This window comes from Oncorhynchus clarkii, chromosome 23 (genome assembly GCF_045791955.1).
Source record: "Oncorhynchus clarkii lewisi isolate Uvic-CL-2024 chromosome 23, UVic_Ocla_1.0, whole genome shotgun sequence".
NCBI lineage: Eukaryota > Metazoa > Chordata > Actinopteri > Salmoniformes > Salmonidae > Oncorhynchus > Oncorhynchus clarkii.
In genome coordinates this window covers 19419627-19441452 of record NC_092169.1, presented here as the reverse complement: position 1 = coordinate 19441452, position 21826 = coordinate 19419627, and the positions used below count along the sequence as shown (strand labels likewise).

General features: G+C 42.0%; 1 protein-coding gene across 3 annotated transcripts in view; it reads right to left on the bottom strand.

Annotated features, from left to right (window-relative positions):
- LOC139381159 (GDNF family receptor alpha-1-like) overlaps positions 1–21826 on the bottom strand; it is a 124753-nt gene that overhangs the window by 32350 nt on the left and 70577 nt on the right. The gene's annotated exons all lie outside the window — the stretch shown is intronic.

Below are 21826 nucleotides of genomic sequence, written 5' to 3'. Positions count from 1 at the left end.
GAAAGAGAGACAACTGCTAGACACTAAAGTCTGTGAAAATTAGAGTAGAGTACCCCTGCCACACACTCCCTCCACAGTGAAAACACTAACACACTGTTTCTGGTGCTGTAGACAGGAAGTGCCTTCTCTAAAGGTCGTAGATGTGCATTCAGGGTACCCGCTGGTCCCTGCGGCCAATCCCAGATGACTGGCAGGGCTGGTCTGGCCAGCTGGGGTTCACTGTGACCTTTCACTGAGATCTGGAAGTTCTCCTTCACTCAAGTCTGTCTGTGCTGCTCTGCTCTACTCTGCTCAATGACCAGACACATACATTCTGTCTAGAGAGAAGTACTCTACAGCTGCCTGGGAGATGCCTCTCCTGTCATCTGCTGGCCCTGAAGTCAGTCAGTCTGTCTAACACCAATAATAGGACAGCAGCCAAATGAGGACAGACCTGACCAGACATCCTCCCCCTCCTGTGTCCCCAAAAGGGCCTTTGGAAAAAAACAGAGTTCTGAGTTATGTTTGTCTGTGTGAGCACGTGAGTGTTTATACTGTATTAGCATGTGTGGACCTGTGCATCTGTGTGTGTCAAATCAAATTTTATTTGTCACATGCGCCGAATACAACAGGTGTAGACTTTACCGTGGAATTCTTACTTACAAGCCCTCTCCCAACAATGCATAGTTAAAAAGTAAGAATGTGCATTAAAAAAAGGAAATAGTTACACAATAAAGTAACAAATCAAATCAAATTTCTAATCAAAAGTGAGTGTTCATAGAGCCGGTACAAGAGAGTCAGTGTGTGTTTGCATTTGTGGTATGGTGTGTATGTGCGTATGTGGGTGTCATGTGCCATGCAGCTGTCCAGTTACTCAGTCGTCTGTCTCCTCTCTCCCACAGAGGTAGGCTGCGGTGTGTCAGGACCCTCTCCACATCCCTCTCTGCTGCACCCCTAGTGTCAGAGAACACATCTGCTGAACCCCGAGTACGTTGCTGGCAGATGGCACCGTCTCTCAGGCAAACACACATACACACGCACCACACACACACACACACACACACACACACACACACACACACACACACACACACACACACACACACACACACACACACACACACACACACACACAAAAATCATCTATCCAGCTAAAAGTGTTTGCCCCATACATCCCTTCCAGCACATGCTCCCCTCCCTCCCATTGTCTCTCCCCTTCCCCCCTTACAGGCCCACACAGGGCTGGGGCCATCTGGTCTCTTCATAGGGAGCTGGAGCCCCCCAGCAGCTTTTGTTACCGATACAGCCTCAAATTGATTATCATGTCGCCTGTTTCCTCCAACCCCCTCCCTAATTTCAATTACCACAGGGCTCTAGGTCGAGTAATGACCTCTTCCTCCTCCTCCAATCCACAGGACAAGAAAACAAGGCATAATATTTTGGGAATGTTCCCTCCTGAGAGATTGCTATGTATAATGTATGTGCCCAAAAATCTTTGTCATCTTTACATTTGTCTTTATCTGTTGTTGTTTAGTACTGTCTTGTGGCTAGCTCATGACTTGCAGATTATTGTTGACACACCAACCAGGATTAAGGGGCAGGGCAATTTGTGACTGTTGTTGTTTTGGTAATCAGTGGCTTTATTGCATTGCTCCGCTTTCTTGACATCTCAGTCGTCCAGGCAGGTCCTACAGGCCCTAATTTTGTCGCACCTGGACTACTGCCCAGTTGTGTGGTCAAGTGCGGCAAAGAGGAACATAGGTCAATTGCAGTTGGTCCAGAACAGAGCAGCACGCATTGCACTTAGATGTACACAGAGGGCGAACGTCAGTAACATGCATGTCAGTCTCTCCTGGCACAAAGTTGAGGAGAGATTGACTGCATCACTATTGGTCTTAGTGCGAGGTGTTGATGTGTTGAAGGTAACCAAACTGTCTGTTCAAGCAGTCGGCACACAGTTCAGACACTCATCAGTACGACACAAGACATGCAATCAGAGGTCTCTTCACAGTCCCCAGGTCCAGAACAGAGGCTGGGAAACACACAGTATTAAAGAGCCATGACTACATGGAACTCTCTGCTACCCTAGGTAACTCAAACTAGCAATACAACCAGATAAAAAAAAAATGGATAAAAGAACAACTTACAGCACAACGGGGACCGTGAAGAGAGAGCCATTTTTACAGTGCCTTGCGAAAGTATTCAGCCCCCTTGAACTTTGCGACCTTTTGCCACATTTCAGGCTTCAAACATAAAGATATAAAACTGTATTTTTTTGTGAAGAATCAACAACAAGTGGGACACAATCATGAAGTGGAACGACATTTATTGGATATTTCAAACTTTTTTAACAAATCAAAAACTGAAAAATTGGGCGTGCAAAATTATTCAGCCCCCTTAAGTTAATACTTTGTAGCGCCACCTTTTGCTGTGATTACAGCTGTAAGTCGCTTGGGGTATGTCTCTATCAGTTTTGCACATCGAGAGACTGAAATTTTTTCCCATTCCTCCTTGCATAACAGCTCGAGCTCAGTGATGTTGGATGGAGAGCATTTGTGAACAGCAGTTTTCAGTTCTTTCCACAGATTCTCGATTGGATTCAGGTCTGGACTTTGACTTGGCCATTCTAACACCTGGATATGTTTATTTTTGAACCATTCCATTGTAGATTTTGCTTTATGTTTTGGATCATTGTCTTGTTGGAAGACAAATCTCCGTCCCAGTCTCAGGTTTTTCGCAGACTCCATCAGGTTTTCTTCCAGAATGGTCCTGTATTTGGCTCCATCCATCTTCCCATCAATTTTAACCATCTTCCCTGTCCCTGCTGAAGAAAAGCAGGCCCAAACCATGATGCTGCCACCACCATGTTTGACAGTGGGGATGGTGTGTTCAGGGTGATGAGCTGTGTTGCTTTTACGCCAAACATAACGTTTTGCATTATTGCCAAAAAGTTCAATTTTGGTTTCATCTGACCAGAGCACCTTCTTCCACCTGTTTGGTGTGTCTCCCAGGTGGCTTGTGGCAAACTTTAAACGACACTTTTTATGGATATCTTTAAGAAATGGCTTTCTTCTTGCCACTCTTCCATAAAGGCCAGATTTGTGCAATATACGACTGATTGTTGTCCTATGGACAGAGTCTCCCACCTCAGCTGTAGATCTCGGCAGTTCATCCAGAGTGATCATGGGCCTCTTGGCTGCATCTCTGATCAGTCTTATCCTTGTATGAGCTGAAAGTTTAGAGGGACGGCCAGGTCTTGGTAGATTTGCAGTGGTCTGATACTCCTTCCATTTCAATATTATCGCTTGCACAGTGCTCCTTGGGATGTTTAAAGCTTGGGAAATCTTTTTGTATCCAAATCCGGCTTTAAACTTCTTCACAACAGTATCTCGGACCTGCCTGGTGTGTTCCTTGTTCTTCATGATGCTCTCTGCGCTTTTAACGGACCTCTGAGACTATCACAGTGCAGGTGCATTTATACGGAGACTTGATTACACACAGGTGGATTGTATTTATCATCATTAGTCATTTAGGTCAACATTGGATCATTCAGAGATCCTCACTGAACTTCTGGAGAGAGTTTGCTGCACTGAAAGTAAAGGGGCTGAATAATTTTGCACACCCAATTTTTCAGTTTTTGATTTGTTAAAAAAGTTTGAAACATCCAATAAATGTTGTTCCACTTCATGATTGTGTCCCACTTGTTGTTGATTCTTCACAAAAAAATACAGTTTTATATCTTTATGTTTGAAGCCTGAAATGTGGAAAAAGGTCGCAAAGTTCAAGGGGGCCGAATACTTTCGCAAGGCACTGTATATATTTTGTATTGTAATTCCACAGTATTATTTATTTTTATAGGCAAGACAGTTAAGAACAAATTCTTATTTACAATGACGGCCTAGGAACAGTGGGTTAACAGCCTTGTTCAGGGGCAGAACGACAGATTTTTACCTTGTCAGTTCGGGGATTTGATCCACCAACCTTTTAGTTACTGGCCCAACACGCTAACTGCTAGATTACCTGCCACCCTGTTATGTAGTTGGGCTTGCACAAATTCTTGGCTTGCGTGATCTGGAACAGCTCATAGGGTAGGAGCCATCATATATTATGTATACTATGTTATTATATTATGTGTACTATGTTATTATATTATGTGTACTATGTATTTTATGCATTTTATTTGTTTTGCTTTGTTTCCTGTTTGGACCCCGAAAGAGTCGTCGCTACCTGTTATTTGGAATTTTTGTTATTTTATTAGCATTCCCATTAGTTGTTTTGAAAGCAGTCATGAAGCATGACATAATACAGAATATTTTAATAGACAATAACAGCTCAAGGACAGAACTACATACATTTGAAAATGGCACACATGGCCTACAAATCAACACATGCACACAAAATATCTAGGTCAAATAGGGGGAGGGATTTGCCGTGAGGTGTTGCTTTATCTGTTTTTTGAAACCAGGTTTGCTGTTCATTTGAGCAATATGAGATAGAAGGGAATCAATGAAATAATGGCACTATATAATACTGTACGCTTTCTTGAATTTCTTCTAGATTTGGGGGCTGTGAAAAGACCCCTGGTGGCATGTCTGGTAGGGTAAGTGTGTGTGTCAGAGCTGTGTGTAAGTTGACTATGCAAACAATTGAGAATTTTCAACATATTAATGTTTCTTATAAAAATAATAAGTGATCCAGTCAGTCTTTCTTCAACACTGGAATGCATAGTATTTATATTAGCCCTCTGATTACAATGAAGAGCAAGACATGCCGCTCTGTTCTGGGCCAGCTGCAGCTTAACTAGGTCTTTCTTTGTAGTACCACATGACCACATGACTGGACAATAATCAAGATAAGACTAAACTAGTGTGGTGTCAAAAAAGCAGAGCATTTCTTTATTATGGAGAGACCTCTCCCCATCTTTACAACCATTGAAACTATATGTTTTAACCATGACAGTTTACGATATAAGGTAACACCAAGTAATTTAGTCTCTTCAACTTGTTCAACAGACATACCATTCATTACCAGATTCAGCTGAAGCTTAGAGTTTCTCGTCTCCTAGGCAATCAGCAATTAGTACCAGGAGGTGTGCTCTTCACCCTTGCAAGGCAATTAGTATTAGTACATCAGTCTCCACCGTTTGTTCAGCGGCAGCCATGTGAGTGTTGGTCTCATCGCAAAACTAAGACCGTCGCCAAAACAAAGATAGTATTGCCAAGTTGTTCTGCGGAGTTGTTCGAGGAAGGAAAGAGTGGAAGACTCCACACCACACTATTTTACCTAGTTATTTTCAGATGATCTCATATGTGTGTGTTTTCTATACCTGTTCGCTCCTCATCCGGTAGGCTTTACAGACAGGCCCACCACTTGACTGCAACGTCTGCCTCTAACCCTAGGAAACTCCTTTCCACCTCCTCCCTGCTTAGTCCTCCACCCCTTCCCCTCCCTCTCTGCCGACAACTTTGAAAAGAAGGTTGATGACATCCGCTCCTCATTCACTCAGCTGATTGAGTCCACTGGTTCCATTCACACAGAACTACCCTACGCCTTGGTCTCTTTCTCCCCTCTCTCTGCAGATTAAATCCTGGAACTAGTGAGGTCCGGCGGCCTGACAACCTGCCCGCTTGACCCTTACCCTCCTCCCTTCTCCAGACCATCTCTGTAGACCTTCTCCCATTCCTCACTTACCTCAACTCATCCCTGACCATGACTGCATTCCCTCTGACATCAAAATGGCAAGAGTTGCTCCCCTCCTCAAGAAACCAAAACTCAACTTTTCTTTCTAAAACACTTGAGCACGCTGTCTCTGACCAACTCTCTCTTGTTATCTCTCTTAGAATGATCATCTTGACCCTAAACCAGTCAGGCTTCAAGACGGGTCACTCAACTGAGACTGCTCTTCTCTGTGTCACCGAGGCTATCCACACTGCCAAAGCTGACTCTCTGTCCTCTGTTCTTCCTATCAGCTGCCTTTGACACTGTGAACCATCAGATCCTCCTCTCCACCCTCTCAGGGCTGGGAGTCTCAGGCTCTGCACATTCTTGGATTGCATTCTACCTAGCAGGCCGCCCCTACCTGGTGACTACTGTTGTCCCCCAGGTCTCGGTTCTAGACCCTCTCCTCTTCTTTCTATACACCAAGTTACTCTGCTCCGTCATATCCTCACATGGTCTCTTCTATCATTGCTATGCAGATGACACTGAACTACTTTTCTCCTTGTGACACCCATGCATTTCTGCGTGCCTGGAAGATATCTCAGCTTGGATGTCGTCCCACTACCTCAAACTCAACCTTGATAAGACGGAGCTGCTCAAAGACCTCTCCATCACGGATGAAAAAGGTGTCCCCTCCCAGAGTGCAAAGATCCTTGGCTTGACCCTGGACAACACCCTGTCGTTCTCTGCAAACATCAAAGCAGTGACTTGATCCTGAAAGTTAATTCTCTACAACATCCATAGCGTACAACCCTAACTCACACAGGAAGCGTATGTGTACACCTGCTCGTCAAACATCTCATTCCAGTCATGGGCATTAATATGGAGTTGGTCTCCCCTTTGCTGCTATAACAGCCTCCACTCTTCAGGGAAGGTTTTCGATTAGATGTTGAAAAATTGCTGCTGTATGGACCTTGCTTTATGCACGGGGCATTGTCATGTTGAAACAGGAATGGGCCTTCCCCATAATGTCACTGCGAAGTTGGCAGCAAAGAATTGTCTAGAACGTCATTGTATGCTGTAGCGTTAAGATTTCCCTTCATTGGAATTAAGGGGCCTCCACGAACCATGAAAAACAGCCCCAGAACATTATTCCTCATCCACCAAAATTTACAGTTGGCACTATGCATTGAGGCAGGTAGCATTCTCCTGGCATCTGCTAAATCCAGATTAGTCCGTCAGACTGCCAGATGGTGAAGCGTGATTCATCACGCCAGAGAATGCATTTCCACTGCTCCAGAGTCCACCACTCCAGCCGACGCTTGATATTGCACATGGCGATTTTAGATTTGAGTGTGGCATCTCGGCCATGGAAACCCATTTCATGAAGCTCCCAACCAACAGTTATTGTGCTGACATTGCTTCCAGAGGCAGTTTGGAACTCGGTAGTGAGTGCTGCAACCAAGGACAGACAATGTTAACGTGCTACACGCTTCAGCACTCGGCAGTCCTGTTCTGTGAGCTTGTGTGGCCTACCACTTCACGGCTGAGCCGTTGTTGCTCCTAGACGTTTGCACTTCAGAATAACAGCACTTACAGTTGCCCGGGTCAGCTCTAGCAGAGCAGAAAGTTGACGAACTGCTCTTATTCGTTGACGAACTAATAAGGTCCCACAGTAATCGCTGCCAAAGGTGCTTCAACAAAGTACTGAGTAAAGAATACTGAATACTAATGAATACTAATGTAAATGTGATATCAGTTTTTTCTAAAACCTTGTTTATGATTTGTCATTATGAGTTATGAGAATTCATCCCTTAAACACCTTTATGTACCCTGGCTGGGCCATTAGCAATCAGCGGATGATCAGAGAGGGACTTGATTAAACCAAGGCTTCAATTACACCCTCCATATGGATCGTATACATGTCCACCTGTATATAACCTGCACCTCAGTGGGTGTGCCAGCCATGATGCAGGTGACTGGTGATATAACCAGAGGGTAAATAATCAGCTGATTCATAGATAATGATCCGACTCTACAGAAGGGAGTCATTAAAAAACACATTCCCACACAAATCCTGTGTGCATCCCTATCTGCTAGCTTTGGGGAGTTGTTTGCTGTACAGACACAGGGGCTCAAGGGGAACTAATATTACGTTGGAGGGGGGTGGGGGGGAGGGGGGGGGCTATACAGACACAGACAGTGCGGAATCACCCGAGCGCAGAGGGCATAGAACACAGCGATGAGATGGTATTATTGGATGCCAGAAGTAAATTGGGTTTTTTAGGTGCTTGATTAAGTATCAATTGAGTGGTTCTAGTTAATTGTGGGTAGGCAGTGAATGGTGGAGGACAATGGGGAATGATGTTGAGCTAGTGAAGCATATGATGAGCTGTTTTGAGTGTCCATAGCAAGGAGTCAACTGAGATTGTAGGGGTTAGCATCAGGGTAATGAATTTGTCATTGTGATGATGAGTGTACAATGCCACAGTATGAGTCCATGAACCTATGGAGCAACCTAGTCGATGGTGGTGTCAATGGAGTTTCCTGGAGGTCTGATGAATTATAAGGGGTGTTGCCCTGTACTGAAAGACGGTATGATGTCTGTAGCATCACTGACGGATTTTAAATGAGTTTTAATCTGCTGTGATAATTTGCGGTGAGTCATGTACATACTCGCAGTCACTTAAATGAGTGTGAAGATGTGTGATAACTTCTAAATGGGAGTGAGAAGATGTCAGCTTTGATAATTTGTGATCAGTTTCATCAGTGTTGCAGTTCACGGCGCAGTATTCAATGCTGTGTCCAGCCGCTCTATAGTGATATTTATAAAGTGTCTCTCGTCAGTCTCTCCTCTCAATTATCATTGCTTTAAGTTACTCTGCTCACCACTTTAATGGTCTGCGACTGAAAGTGCATGACAAGCAGAAATGAATGAGAGGAGAAGAGGAAGCCCCCAGGTTTACTCATCTATTTTTTTCCTTCTTCTCTGGTGCTTAATAAGCTCCCTGTTTCTTCCGACTATGTCCCATTGCAATAAACCCACATACCAGGGCAGCAAACATGATAACTCACAGCCCATGCAATTGATCCCTGCAGTGCTTCTCACTCTCTCTCCTTCTCATCTCCACCCTTTCACTCACTCTCTTTCCCCTCTCTCTTGCTCCTTCCCTTCACTATCCTTCTTTCCAGATGGACCTTGCCCCTCCCCCCTGGTCCCCTGTGGGATTGGTGGTCCTCGTTGTGAGGACAGACTCTGTTACTCTCAGATATTGTATTACACAGTGAAGTTCTACTGTGGCCTTTTTTCATTAACAATCAGGTGGTGTAGTGATCAGGCGGTAAGGAGAACCTCCTCTGGGAGTGGGCCACAAGGAAACAGCAGGGTTGAGAGTCCTTTAATACAAATACTACCCCCCTTTCTTCCCAAAGCCTTTCGACAACCCAGACCCACAGCCCCCCAATTCACTCCTTATGCGAAACCACCAGCCACCACACAGAGATAGATGGGGATATAATGACAAAAAAATTCTGCTTATTTCTTGGCGCGTACAAGCCTCTACTCCACAAACACAATGTATGCTGTGAATGTACTGTATTCTACACCACACCTCCAGACCTGTCATAATGATTTACAATAGTGGTACCAAAGTGCCAATGAATTTGTTACACTGCGGCAACACCAGGGAAAGTTATTGTTGGTAGATTTATTTTATTTATTTTTATTGGCCTATCCCCTCGTAGGACAAAAGTAACTTTTTGTTAAACATTTTTGTATTCACAGTTTTTTGGCTATATATACACACAACCGTTGAAATGTTTGTGGTCACTTAGAGATGTCCTTGTTTTTGAAAGAAAAGCACATTTTTTTGTCCATTAAAATAACATCAAATTGATCAGAAATACAGTGTAGGCATTGTTAATATTGTAAATTACTATTGTAGCTGGAAACAGCTGATTTTTTAAATGGAACATCTACATAGGTGTACAGAGGCCCATTATCAGCAACCATCACTCCTGTGTTCCAATGGCATGTTGTGTTAGCTAATCCAAGTTTATCATTTTAAAAGGCTAATTGATCACTAGAAAACCCTTTTTCAATTATGTTAACACAGCTGAAAACTGTTGTTCTGATTAAAGAAGCAATAAAACTGGTCTTCTTTAGACTAGTTGAGCATCAGCATTTGTGGGTTTGATTACAGGCTCAAAATGGCCAGAATCAAAGAAATATCTTCTGAAACTTGTCAGTGTATTCTTGTTCTGAGAAATGAAGGCTATTCCATGCGAGAAACTGCCAAGAAACTGAAGATCTCGTACAACGCTGTGTACTACTCCCTTCACAGAACAGAGAAAACTGAGCAAACTAACCAGAATAGAACGAGGAGTGGGAGGCCCTGGTGCACAACTGAGCAAGAGGACAAGTACATTAGAGTGTCCAGCTTGAGAAACAGACACCTCATAAGTTCTCAACTGGCAGCTTCATTAAATAGTACCTGCAAAACATCAGTCTCAACGTCAACAGTGAAGAGGCGACTCCGGGATGCTGGCCTTCTAGGCAGAGTTCCTCTGTCCAGTGTCTGTGTTCTTTTTTTATTTTTATTGGCCAATTTGAGATATGGCTTTTTCTTTGCAAATCTCCCATTTGAACTCATCAGACCAAAGGACAGATTTCTACCAGTCTAATGTCCATTGCACATGTTTCTTGGCCCAAGCAAGTCTCTTCTTATTATTGGTGTGCTTTAGTAAGGGTTTCTTTACAGCATTTCGACCATGAAGGCCTGATTCACGCAGTCTCCTCTGAACAGTTGATGTTGAGATGTGTTTGTTACTTGAACTCTGTGAAGCATTTAATCGGGCTGCAATCTGAGGTGCAGTTAATTGCCGATTTCTAAGGCTGGTAACTCTAATAAACTTATCCTCTGCAGCAAAGATAACTCTGGGTCTTCCTTTTGTGTGGTGGTCCTCATGAGAGCCAGTTTCATCATAGCGCTTGATGGTTTTTGCAACTGCACTTGATGAAACTTTTAAAATTCTTGAAATTTTCCGGATTGCCTGACCGTCATGTCTTAAAGTAATGATGGACTGTCATTTCTCTTTGCTTATTTTAACTATCCTTGCCATAATATGGACTTGGTCTTTTATCAAATAGGGCTATCTTCTGTATACCACCCCTAATAAACTTTCAACAAGGCACACCTGTTAATTTAAATACATTCCAGGTGACTACCTCATGAAGTTAGTTGAGAGAATGTCAAGAGTGTGCAAAGCTGTCATCAAGGCAAAAGGTGGCTACTTTGAAGAATCTCAAATATAAAATACATTTAGATTTGTTTAACACTTTTTTGGCAACTACATGATTCCATATGTGTTATTTCATAGTTTTGATGTCTTCACTATTATTCTGCAATGTAGAAAATAGTTTTAAAAAATAAAGAAAAACCCTTGAATGAGTATGTGTCCAAGCTTCTGAATTGTACTGTAATATTCACAACCCAGAGTCAATACTTTGCAGAAGCACCTTTGGAATCGATTACAGTTGTGAGTCTTTCTGGGTAAGTCTCTAAGCACTTTCCACACCTGGTAAGATGAATTAATCTCCCAGTGTCTGATGGAAAGCAGACTGAACCAGGTTTTCCTCTAGGATTTTGCCTGTTCTTAGTTCCGTTCTGTTTATTTTATTTCCTGAACACCCCCCCAAAACATAACACTTTGTATTCAGGACAAAAAGTTAATTGCTTTGCCACATTCTTCACAGTATTACTTTATTGCCTTGTTGCAAACAGGATGGATGTTTTGGAATATTTGTTTTCTGTACACGACTCCTTCTTTTCACTCTGTCAATTAGGTTAGTATTGTGGAGTAACTACAATGTTGTTGATCCATCCTCAGTTTTCTCCTATCACAGCCATTGAACCCTGTAACTGTTTTAAAGTCACCATTGGCCTTATGGTGAAATCCCTGAGCGGTTTCCTTCCTCAACTGAGTTAGGAAGGAAGACTGTATGTTTGTCGCGATTGGGTGTATTGATACACCATCTAAAGCAGTGGTCACCAACCGGTCGATAGTGGTTGACTGGTTGATCTTAAAAGCATTCCTAATCGATCACCAAACATTTCTGTAGAAAAACCAACGATAAAAACTTGCTCCTTTAAATGTTTTATTTGTGTTGAGGTGTTGATTCAGAAGCCCTGTGCACCAGGTAGGCAAAGTGTTCCCATTTTGAACCATTTCATTTGTCTGAAAAGACAAACTCCACCTGCCCGGCGGACCAGGAGATGTGTGGCTAAATCCAGTGTGTCTACTGTGCTGGCCAATCTGATAGCTCAAATCACGGTGGCTATAGCTTCCACAACCCCGGCAAAGCAAAGTTTGAAACTAGCCTACGTGAGATTTCATTACTTTTAAAACCATGACCAAAGAGCAAAGAGTTTTTAATTCAGCGCTGTCAACAGTATTTTATTCAACACTAGTACAAAAAAGTACTAATGATTATTTTTCTTTGCAGCAAAATCTCCAGAGCTGAGATTGTTGTACGCCCCATATACAGTATATAACATTCTGTTGGTGGCAAGAATTTTGCATAATAATTTAAATTGAACAGCTCTTCAAAGTGTTGAATCAAGCGTTATTTTGTGTTTTAGTTCATACACCATGGAACGGTACATCGGAAATCTCTTCTCAGCGTGTTCGCAAACTGTATGGCGCAGCTGTCAACATTTTTGTCCTTTCAATTTATGCCACTCTTTTTCAGCAAATGTTTGTCTTTAATATATGGCAGACAAAGAAGTTCCCTACCTTCTCGTCCTTCCTTCTCCATTTTTGTGGTAATGCTGCAATCAATTGGTTGTAACTTTGGATTGAGTAAACTTGTTGGTCGATAATTTGTTATTCTGGTGCCCTTTCAGGCTATGAATTGTGGGTGGTTGTCTGTGGGAGAGTGTATGATTGTCTTGAGGCTACTAGCATAACAATCACTTTATTATCACATAACATACCAAGGTTTTTCATATCAGTAGGACATTTTATAGATCTGACCTAGAACAGGTGGATCATTCCTTGAAATGTTTTCCTATATTTTTTCATCACGTGAAAATACAGTAACTTGGATGTTGTCTGATGAAAGTTTGTTGCAATATCTTTTTCGGGGAGTGTAAAATGAAAGCTGTGCACCATTTCTGTTATATGGTCTGATGGTATTGAAACCAATCTCAGTGCCACCTTTCAGAATCGATAAAGAATGGCAGTGTGTAGATACTGTTATGGAAATAGGAGAGCCTGTCCCCTCGTGTTTGGATCATACGGGCATAATGATTATTTTAGCTCAGAGTTGACAGCCATATGCCATGGCTCAGTTTAGGCCCAAGTTGGATATAGTCACATAACACCACGTTTGCATCTGCCAAGTGTCAATCATCACATTGAGCCCCCATCGCTTTAGGAAGGGGACTTGTGGTTACATAAAACCACTGAGTCATCATTGCCTGCTCAAGAACAGTTTAGACATTCTGGATCATTACACAAAATCATCTAAGATTTAAAGATTTAAAACAAAATGTGGAGAACGTCAAGGGGTCTGAATACTTTCCGAAGGCACTGAATAATATGCATGTTGCGATGTGATACAACAATTATAATGTTATATAGTACAGATTGGGTTGGCAGTTCCTATATTTTCAGTCAACACAGACTGTATGTCAAAGTTGAACTAATGCAAAAACAGCTTATTCAAATGAAGGATGAAATGAAAGATTTAGTTTTCACAGAAAACAAATATTTGTCATATGCATCAAACATGATATTCAAATGCTAGGATATGAATTAATAATGAGATAAATTCAATGTAAATACGTCTTCAAAAGGAATCATGTTGGAGACGGAATCTACACGTAGGGATAATCAATTAATACAATTTAAAATGTTTATAGCCTGAAGGACCCTTGTTGTCTTTGGCTGAGGTTATTGATCTAAATTGTTGTATTGTTGAGTTGGTATAAAGTAACTTATCATTGTAAAATGGTGGGTTTGGAAAATAACAGCCGATAAAACAACTTTCACCATGCATTCACTTGCTGCTTTGCAATGAGCTCATCCATCACATTTGCTTCATAGTGTCCAAAGATCGGATGACAGACAGCCCAAAAGTTTCCCTTCTGGGACAGCATCCTAAAAGTAGTGACATTTGGAGACTTTTAGCTGCAAAACAAACTTTCCCAACTGTCACCCACTATAATTGGCTATGGTGATGCAGCATCAGGCTGAATCACCATTCACAAAGCATTGTGGACTGGAGACTGTGATTGATGATGTTTATTTTCTAAACTGTGTCTTCAACACTTTAAGTGCATATGACCCAGTTCTTTGGGCGATACATTTTTAATTAAACATCCAGTGTGCCAGTCTGCAGTGAAGATGGATAGTCCCTACTCTCAGATTCCTGGCAGGTGGAGCTGAAAAACGCACATGGGAAGAAAAAAAACAGTTCAGTTTGGCAGGGATATGGAGAGAAGAGATAGAAAGTGTATAGAAGTATCCATATAAGGAGAACTGAGTGCTACACTGACTCCAAGACTGCTGACTAAGGAGGATAAAAGAGAGGGATGAGGATGAACAAAGACAGGGAGAGAGAAAGGGAGAGGGAGAGAGATAGAGAGAGGGAGAAAGAAAGGGAGAGGGAGAGAGTGTGAGTGAGAGGCAGGAAGCTGAGCAGACATGATCGTAGCACATGGCATCAGGATGGGGCTGTTTTAGACAACCCATGTAAGGCTACTGACAGAGTGGCTCACCCCGACAGAGCAGATATGGTAGATAGGAGAGCTAATTACAGGAGATATGTGATCCCCGTGAATCTGTGCCGCTGTACTCTCGGCAGCGCGATGGTCTCAGAGCGTGGATCAGATCAAAATCCGGAGGCACACCATTTCCTCTACTCTCACACGGCAATTCCACTGAAACCTCACCGCTATTGTATTTCACAGCACAGACTTTTGGAATCCATTTCTCTGCCACAAAAATATTGTCCTCTTAAAAACAAACAAATAAATGAAGCCGGGAGTCAGGGACACATCCTGTTATTCCCATAGTACTCATCTCTGTGAATGTGAGAGGTACAGGAACGACCCATGAGGTCATTACTAAATGAGATTACCTAATGACTTCACAGGCAACCAGCCTGGTACAGGGCCATTTAGAGACATAATTACTTCCCCCGTCATTATTTTGAAACACTAGAAAAGTCGTCTTATGTTGAGGCATAGCTTAATCACATTGTCTGACTGTTTTAAAAAGCAGAGGGGGGGGGGGTCCAGACATCTACCAAGGCCATTGTGATCAGAAAACCAACCATGTAGCATTTTCATGCACTAGAAGAAAACCAACTTCAGTTATCATGTGCAGGACTTATTATAGGGCATCCTTTTACAAGGATGTGTTTAAAGTATGGGTTCTATTCAATCTGTATCGCGGAACTATTACAGATTGTTCAATAGAAATGTTTAGGTCATTTCCGATTGAGCCGACATATGCAGCGTTTACAGTTTATGCAGTTTCCGCCATCGCGGGAACATTGGCTTTCAATTTAAATTGGGAAAGGGCGCTGAACATCCACGATGCGGATTGAATAGAGCCCGAAATCAGGATGTGTGTTCCTTTCTATCCATTAGGGGAAGGACTGTGGGAAAGTAATGACACATCAGTAGAAAGAGACAGGAAGGACCACTCTCTACAGAGGAAGTGAATATAGTTGTCAACTTCTCATTCTTCATGACTAGGATGACACTATTTTCATATCTGGACCGCTAACTCATTCCAAAGTAGTGTTCACCATAAAGTTTTAAGTTCCCTCCAACTTAGTAACAGTGAGGTAACATCTATTCAACTGTCTCAAAATTATAATGGAAGGAAAACAGAACAGAAATTTCATCAAGCTACTGTCATGTTAAATTAAATTTAAATGTAAATATTTTTTTACTATGTAATCTGTGAATCCATCTCTAAGGCAACTAAAACTTTAGTCAATGTCATAAATGAAGACGGCAACAATACACGAGTTGAGAAGCTCTTCTTCTCTTCAGGAATTGGTGGCGTTTGAGGTTGAGCCATGGGCAGGTAAGTGGTGGTTTATGGGGATTCATTACAGGCCATTACAGCAGAGGTTACACAAGACAGGGGGATGTTTTATCTGCAAACACATAAAGAACAGACATCCAATATTTCTGACATCCCAGGAATGAAAGCATCTATCCCTTGTGGCTGTGAATCAAAGACGACATGAACTGCCAAAATAATGGAAACGAGGGCTGCAAAGTTTATTGAAAGGATGTGCTTCTTTTGTCACAGGTGTGGTTCCTGAGTTAATTAAGCAATTACCATCCCATCATGCTTAAAAGATAATGGGCACGCCATTATTTTGGTTACCATGGTTATGCCTCCAAAGGATGACAATACCCACAGGGCGCAAGTGGTTATTGAATGGTTTGATAAACCTATGTAAACCATATGCCATGGCCATCTCAGTCACCAGATCTCAACCCAATTGAACACTTATGGGAGGTTCTGGAGTGGCGCCTGAGACGGTGTTTGCTACCACCAAATAAAATACCAAATGATGGAATTTCTCGTCGAAGAAATCACTCCGATAGAGTTCCAGACACGTGTAGAATCTATGCCAAGATGCCATTGATGATCTCATCAAGGACAACAACCCCCCGAGCCACTGCCTTTTCACCCCACTATCAGCCAGAAGGCGATGTCAGTACAGGTGCATCAAAGCAGAGACTGAGACTGAAAAACAGCTTATATCTCAAGGCCATCAGACTGTTAAACAGCCATCACTAACATTGAGTGGCTGCTGCCAACATACTGACTCAACTCCAGTCACTTTAATATTGGAAAAATGCATGTAAAAAATGTATCACTAGTCACTTTAAACAATGCCACTTAATATAATGTTTACATACCCTACATTACTCATCTCATATGTATATACTGTCCTCTATACCATCTACTGCATCTTGCCATCTTTATGTAATACATGTATCTGTCACGATCGTCTGAAGAAGTGGACCAAAGCGCAGCGTTGTGAGAGTACATTTCTTTATAATGTTGACAACAAAAACTGGAAATAACAAATGACCGTGACGCTTACGAGGGCTATAGTGCCACTAACAAAGATAACTTCCCACAATAACTAAAGGGAAAAAGGCTGCCTAAGTATGATTCCCAATTAGAGACAATGATGGACAGCTGTCCCTGATTGAGAACCATACCCGGCCAAAACATAAACAACACAAAACATAGAAACACAAAACATAGAAATCAGAACATAGAATGCCCACCCAAATCACACCCTGACCAAACCAAAATAGAGACATAAAAAGGCTCTCTAAGGTCAGGGCGTGACAGTATCACTAGCCTCTTTAAACAATGCCACTTTTATATGTTTACATACCCTACATTACTCATCTCATATGTATATACTGTACTCGATACCATCTACTGCATCTTGCCTATGCCGTTCTGTACCATCACTCATTCATATATCTTTATGTACATATTCTTCATCCCTTTACACTTGTGTGTGTATAAGGTAGTTGTTGTGAAATTGTTAGGTTAGATTACTTGTTGGTTATTACTGCATTGTCGGAACTAGAAGCACAAGCATTTCGCTACACTCGCATTAACATCTGCTAACCATGTGTATGTGACAAATAACATTTTATTTTATTTTATTTGATACTACTATTGAGTAAGGGCTGAAAGATGATGATACAAATCACCTCAACTATTTACAGTTGAAGTCGGAAGTTTACATACACTTAGGTTGGAGTCATTAAAACTAGTTTTTCAACCGCTTCACAAATTTCTTGTTAACAAACTATAGTTTTGGCAAGTCGGTTAGGATATCTACTTTGTGCATGACACAAGTAATTTTTCCAACAATTGTTTACAGACAGATTATTTCACTTATAACTCACTGTATCACAATTCCAGTGGGTCAGAAGAATACATACACTAAGTTCTGTGCCTTTGAACAGCTTGAAAAATTCCAGAAAATTATGTCATGGCTTTAGAAGCTTCTGATAGGCTAATTTACATCATTTGAGTCAATTGGAGGTGTACATCCACAGGTATTTCAAGGCCTACCTTCAAACTCAGTGCCTCTTTGCTTGACATCATGGGAAAATCAAAAGATATCACCCAAGACCTCAGAAAAACAATTGTAGACCTCCACAAGTCTGGTTCATCCTTGGGAGCAATTTCCAAACGCCTGAAGGAATCTGTACAAAGAATAGTACACATGTATAAACACCATGGGACCACGCAGCCGTCATACCGCTCAGGAAGGAGACGCATTCTGTTTCCTATAGATGAACGTACTTTGGTGCGAAAGGTGCAAATCAATCCCAGAACAACAGCAAAGGACCTTGTGAAGATACTGGAGGAAACGGGTACAAAGGTATCTATATCCACAGTAAAATGAGTCCTATATCGACACTACCTGAAAGGCCGCTCAGCAAGGAAGAAGACACTGCTCCAAAACCGCCATAAAAAAGCAAGACTACACTTTGCAACTGCACATGGGAACAAAGATCGTACTTTTTGGAGAAATGTCCTCTGGTCTGATGAAACAAAAATAGAACTGCTTGGCCATAATGACCATCGTTATGTTTGGAAGAAAAAGGGGGAGGCTTGCAAGCCAAAGAACACCGTCCAAACCGTGAAACACCGGGGTGGCAGCATCATGTTGTGAGGGTGCTTTGCTGCAGGAGGGACTGGTGCACTTCACAAAATAGATGGCATGAGGGAGGAAAATGATGTGGATATATTGAAGCAACATCTCAAGACATCAGTCAGGAAGTTAAAGCTTGGTCGCAAATGGGTCTTCCAAATGGACAATGACCCCAAGCATACTTCCAAAGTTGTGGCAAAATAGCTTATGGACAATAAAGTCAAGGTATTGGAGTGTCCAACACAAAGCCCTGACCTCAATCCTATAGAACATTTGTGGACAGAACTGAAAAAACGTGTGCCAGCAAGGAGGCCTACAAACCTGACTCAGTTACTCCAGCTCTGTCAGGAGGAATGGGCCGAAATTCACCCAACTTATTGTGGGAAGCTTGTAGAAGGCGACCTGAAATGTTTGACCCAAGTGAAACAATTTAAAGGCAATACTACCAAATACTAATTGACCCACTGGGAATGTGATGAAAGAAATAAAAGCTGAAATAAATAATTCTCTCTACTATTATTCATTTCACATTCTTAAAATAAAGTGGTGATCCTAACTTATTTAAATTAGTTTAATTGTTTAAATTTGGCTAAGGTGTATGTAAACTTCAACTGTATATCTACTTGTCTCAAGATATTTTAACCATAAAGAGATGGCAAATCACAATTTCAGTGGCAGGGGGATTTATTATGAAGCTATGTTTGGGAGTAATTCAGTCAAATGTAATGATTGACAGATGAGTGAATCGACAGAACGGTCTAAATAATTCCCATAATACAATTTAAGGTGATTTTGAAAGATCAGACCACACAGAGTATTGTACGTAGGTGATCCCGTCACAATGTCCCACTGGAAGGTGAATTGATTAAATATTCTTCAGTGAATCAATAACATTGAGCAACATTACATAATGATTACATATCACTAGCTGGTTACAATGCAGCCAGTAAAACCTACCATTGACCCAAGTCCACCTATTTGGTTTGTGTGAAATGTGATTCAAACATCCATAATACTCCACAGTACCCCTACAATAATGAGTACAGGAAAAGTGTCCAGCAAAATAATAATGTCTCTCATTTTCAGAGTAAATTTGAACTGTAAGACATGTCTGTTCATCAGTGTGGAACTTCGGCCCTAGCTGTGTGGGCCTTTGGGACGAGCCGTCCCACAGTGCAAGGTACCATGATATAACTGCAGCAGTGGGCACCTCATCATGGCTGGAGCTCTCCAAGGACACTATCCTTCAGAGGAGGAGAGGGGGAGGAAGGGATGAGGGGTGAGAGGAGGGGTGAACTACTAAGGCTCAGTAGAGATGAATAGCCTGCTATCCTCCATGGGAAAGTGTAATGTGAGGACAGAGAAGGAAAAAGAGAGATGGAGGAAGGGGGAGGTTATGTGCTAACTTGACGAGGGAACAGCAAATAGTGATACAGAATAACAGCCTTGGACTATGGGGGTTGAGCTCACAACTGTGACAATTCAACAGCTGTAAGATTTAGGGCAAAAGTGAAGCCCCTGATTTGACCAGCAGGAAGTATCATGTCTTGTTTGCTAGTTTGCTGAAGAGAACCTGTTATTGCTATTGTACAAAGGAATTCAACAAAACAAACTCAGTGAGAATCCACTCGTACTTGAACTTCGATTTCTGGCTTTCACGCGGTCATTCTGAAAGTTAACATGTATCTTGGAAGTGTGGCAACGTGAGACGTGGTTTTGCTTTGTGCATTCATTTGCTCCTACTGACAGGTCATCTTGGCCTTGTGTGTTCAAAAGAGAAGAGAACAAGAGAGACAGGGCAAGATTAAAGGCAAAAAGAACGGTCTCTTTGTTGAGTTCATCGATGCAGCTCTGCATTGCTTGTTCTTTGGGGTTTTAGGCACGGTTTCTGTATAAGCAAGGCTAGAGAGAGTCCACAGAGCAACTCCACACAACTAAGTGGCTTTGATTTACACTAAGAGCTAAGTGACTGGGTCTAGTGATGTATATTTAAACACCCATATGCTATTTCATAAAGCTATCTCAAAGTTGAAAGAATCTATCCTCCTTTAATCTGCATGTTTGTGTGTGTGGGTCTATTCTATTTAGCTTTGTAGAAAGTAGGTGTTCTATAATAGAGTGGGGTGTATGAATTGAATGGACCAGAGAGTGTTATCATGCAGGATGTGAATGCAACAACACAACCTGAAACAAACCTGAAACAATTACCTGGTCAATATGTTCACTCACTCAAGCCATTACTAGAGTTGCAACATTGAACATGATACACACTTTAAAGAGTCGATTCCCACACTGATTTTTAAGCAGTGCTGGAGATTATTAAACATTTCAGCCACTCCATTTTCTACATTTTTGGAAATTACCAGCGCAATATAAGGGTTAAACTCTCTAAATTCTGCCTTCCTGAACAGCCTAGCTGTGAGATCTGTGGATATCTGTGTTTTAGGTGCTGAGGGGCTGTAGTCCCATTACAAGGACGATTAATAATTGATTTCTTGGGTTGATTGTGGGGGAAAGCACGCTCCGTCCCAGCTCTGTCTCACATTATTGATTTGGAATGAGCTGTCACTGAGCCAGGTGTGAGATAGAGTGGCCGTAAAGGCCGGTTTGTGTGTGTGTGTGTGTGTGTGTGTGTGTGTGTGTGTGTGTGTGTTTGTGTGAGCATGCAGGTGTTTTTCTGCGCATGTGTGTGTGTGTGAGTGCATGCATGTGTGAATGTGCATCTGTGTGTGTACATGCAGGTGTGCATGCACACTTATCATGTCTGCAGGCCTTTCCAACAGTAATAGCAACATGGCAGCATTTGTCTTCGTTGTGTGTCTTGATTGAGAGTTGCTGAGCCTTTACCTACAGCCACTATGATGAAGAACCTCATATTGGACTCAAATGAAATGACCCTGGCTAGTCAAGAGCTGTACCGATGACAAAGTCGTTGTGCTGTTTTATGGTGCCTTGGTGGTTTTACATTCATCCAATGCTGTTGAAGTGACTCCACTTCCACCACAGGGGTGAAAGGTCAAGATGTGGATCTAGTTTGAGATCATTCAGACAGAGGAATCATTCCAGAGTATCTGCTATGAACAAGCTCAAAAGCAAGGCAGGGAGAGGGGAATTACTGACCACGGCACAGAGCAAACTGGATTTCAAATGGTGGTATTATAAAGCACATTATAAAACCTAAGCCAACTTCTATCTTAGCCAAGGCTGTCAAATTAATTTTACCCCGGGGGCCACATTTGGTCTCAACAAGGTTCGGTGGGCCACACTGAAAATTGGTTATTTTTCCTCGCTCTCAAAAATAGTCCTCTATCCACATTTCGGGGACTTTCCGATTCTCCCTGACCGTACCTTTCATTTCAGTGATTATTAGCCAGCTGAACAGTCAAGAAACTGTATGAATGTAGGTCCATTATCATTTCTACACAGTTTCGATTTGGTTTTAGTCATTTTAAAGTATATTTC